Below are 3,222 nucleotides of genomic sequence, written 5' to 3'. Positions count from 1 at the left end.
AAAGTTAAGGCTTTCTGTCAGCTCATATCCGCTACTAAGACAGGTGGGAGTCAAAAATGTGCATCTAGTTGGTCACAGAGGACGATTTCAGCTGATAATGGCATCTTTACACTGTTTATTGTAAGAGAAATTTTTTTTCTCCATTGCAGTGAAATTGCTTTTAGAAATTAAAATATATCCTAAACATATTTTTTCCCGGCCATATATTTTATTTCTATAATCAGCGTCACAGCATTCCTCCATTTTCCATATATATTTTATCATTATCAGTGTGGCCAACTGAATTGGGTACTCTTCGAGAAAGACCAAAACATATCCATTGCTTTCGACATTTGGTTGAACAAACAGATCCACTCCTGCGTTGCAAATATATTTTCCATATGTTGAGCTGCATTGTTTGGGATTAACGGGCGGCTTCCGATTGTCGTGACGTCCCTATACAAATGCCGAGATGTTTGTGTTGCTGTAGATGGTGCCAAGTCGAAATCTTTCAACGTAGATGTTGAATTTTTACTGGGGTGGATTTTGTCACCTCTCCTTATCATAATTTTTATGAACTGGATTAACACACGCAACAGTTGTGGAAGAGATATCACAATCGGTAGGAGCAGAAGCAGTCGGATGATTTTTGTAGATGAATGGTGCTATTTGGATTCATTAGAAAATGGTCTCCAGCTGGCACAGAATGGGTTCGCTGCCGGGTGCTGCAAGACAGAAGTGAGAATTAGTATTGCGAAGATTAAGACATTGTCTTCTCAAGAAATGCAAGTGGAACGTCACTGAGATAAGTGAAGACGTTTAAGTACTTCAGGGCCGTATTCACGAGTGAAGGTAAACGGGAGGCTGGATTGGATGCTAGAATTACAGGTGCTGGTATAGTTATGCGTCAGCTTCAGCATTCGATCCTCAGAAGAGAAGACGTTGGTAAAAGAAAAATCAAACTTGCCATCTATATTTCGGTTTCCGTGCCTATCCTCACCAATGGTCATGAATACTGAATATCGACTGAAAATGTACGATCGCTAACACAAGCGGCCGAAGTGGGGTTTCTACAAAATGTCTCTAGAGTAACATTTCATGACAGAATGCATAACTCGGAAATCAAGAAGTTTCATCAGGTCGAACCGCAACTTCTCCACATTGAGAAGCCATAGCTCTGGTACTACGGACATGTGAGTAGAATGTTGCAGGAAAGAATCGCAAAATGGGTTTTTCAAACTGACCAGGAAGAAGATTTGGATTTAGAGCAAAAAGAAGATTTGTGTTTAGAGCAAGAACGAGATGGCTAGATATTATCCATAGTCTCAGTTGGTCATGCTTGGGATCCAACCGAGAAGTGTAAAGACAGCTGCTTTTGATAGGACCTTATGGAAGAGGTGCCTGAATACTCTACCTCCACGACTCTTTCAGGAAAAGTGGACGGAGAAAATGGGTAGATGAATGGATAGTTTCCAAAGAACTTCAGTTACTTGATTTTATTAAAATTATTTCCCTTGTTGTTTTTAGATTATAATCGAACTTAAAAGGAGATTATGTGTACTAATTACGAGTTTTGTTGTTGTTATTTATAAACAAATAAACAATGGTTTGAGTAATACACCCCACTCCCCAGAAATTATAAGTGCTAGAAAAGAAAACAGCCGACAGTACACTCAGTGAAAAACATTACAATAGTGCAAGTACATCTTTACTTGGAACTTCTTTTACAAAAAAAAAAAGAATCTAACTTACTTAGAAGAACGTAATGTAAGACGTTCTTCTTTGGCGTAAGCCCTAACAATGTACCCTTGCTCTCAAAGAAAAAGAATCTGGTTTCAAATCCAACAGGAATACTCTATGACATAAGAACCTGAAAGAATTCGAAATGGATTTTATTAAAGTTACAAAAATATAAAATGTAAAAATTACTATAACACCTTTCAAAATTCATAAAGCAAACATTCATCAACCCTTCATATAGACAAGCAATATACCTATGCAAAGTTATTAAATCGAAATAAATAGGAAGGAACATTTTCCAAAGATTGCAATTAAGCAATATAGTGAGAAGATACACCCAACGAATACATACGATATAATCAACGACGAAGCGAAAACCCTAATGACATTTAAATACAGCAAGTCGAGTGGAACGCTTCAATCCACGCAGATCTTACTTAAGTTTTAAAGACCATAAGGACGATTCCACTATTTTCCATACTGGTATGGGTTCGACGTATTCTCTTTCACAACATTTCGTCTTTTGCTGCTATCTTTTCTCTCCTACGTAATGTCCGACATCTTAATATCAACCTCCAACCACTTCTTTCTTGTCTTCTTCGTTCTTCCTTCTTTACCCAACTGTCATCCCGCCATTCTCCTTATATGTCCAAACCAGTGCAGTCTTCTCTCTAGTACGTTACTTCTAATTCCTTTTATGTCCGGTTCATATCTCTCTAACAATTCACATCCAGTGGAGCATGCTCTTCATTTCTTTCTTATTTTCGTGCAACTCTCGCATTCAATGCTCAGGCACCATCACACATCGTGTGCAAAACCCCATATAACCTGCCTTCTGTCGGAGAGAGAATTCTCTTATCTTCAGCTGAAGAAAACGCTACCTCATCGTTTTCATGCACTCTTACACCGACTATTATGCTTTCGTGATACCTGGCCTTCTTTAGTAACGAGATCTCAATTTCTTTATTGCCCACCGGGGGCTAAACATAGAGGTGACAAACAAAACATGTGGGACATAAAACATATACAAAAAAAATAAAATGAATGTTATAACTTATGAAGACATGAAAAGGATAAAATGGAAATGGAACCACTCGCCCCTCTTACGAGTGGCCTCATTTTCTACTTATTAAATCCTGAACCTTCTAACACATCGATACCTGTTTCCTCCAACCACTTATCGTACGTAGTAAATCCTGGGAATGAGCTCCGGCTACAGTCCACCTCCCAAAAATAAAATCCCTTCTTTAGTAACGAGATCTCGTAGATCATCAGTCACCAACCTATTTTACATCACGGACTAGTTTCATGTAAGGCAATTTTCTTATAGATTGGGGTGGGGTGGGTGTTAGTATAGCGTGACTAAGTTTCCACCCAAAGAAAACCGTAATGCAATTAGAAAAATCAAATTGTGCAAAATATTACGCAATAAATTGTTAATGAGTAAACACCAGAGAACATGCGATTTTTCTAGAATGCAAAAAAAAAAAAAAAAAAAAAAAA

The 3,222-nt window shown here is 37.9% G+C and overlaps 1 long non-coding RNA gene across 1 annotated transcript in view; it reads right to left on the bottom strand.

Moving 5' to 3' along the window:
- Positions 1-200: 200 nt before the first annotated feature.
- Positions 201-3,222, bottom strand: part of LOC106874521 (uncharacterized) — a 12,539-nt gene continuing 9,517 nt past the window's right edge. The window contains exons 3-4 of the long non-coding RNA XR_008266108.1: positions 1,732-1,849; positions 201-704 (exon numbers count right to left, since the gene is read on the bottom strand). This is a non-coding gene — a long non-coding RNA (uncharacterized LOC106874521). The remainder of the gene's footprint in view (positions 705-1,731; positions 1,850-3,222) is intronic.

Source organism: Octopus bimaculoides, chromosome 1 (genome assembly GCF_001194135.2).
Source record: "Octopus bimaculoides isolate UCB-OBI-ISO-001 chromosome 1, ASM119413v2, whole genome shotgun sequence".
In the NCBI taxonomy this organism is placed as follows: Eukaryota; Metazoa; Mollusca; class Cephalopoda; order Octopoda; family Octopodidae; genus Octopus; species Octopus bimaculoides.
The sequence above is the reverse complement of the archived record's forward strand: the minus strand, read 5'-3'. Positions and strand labels throughout refer to the sequence as shown.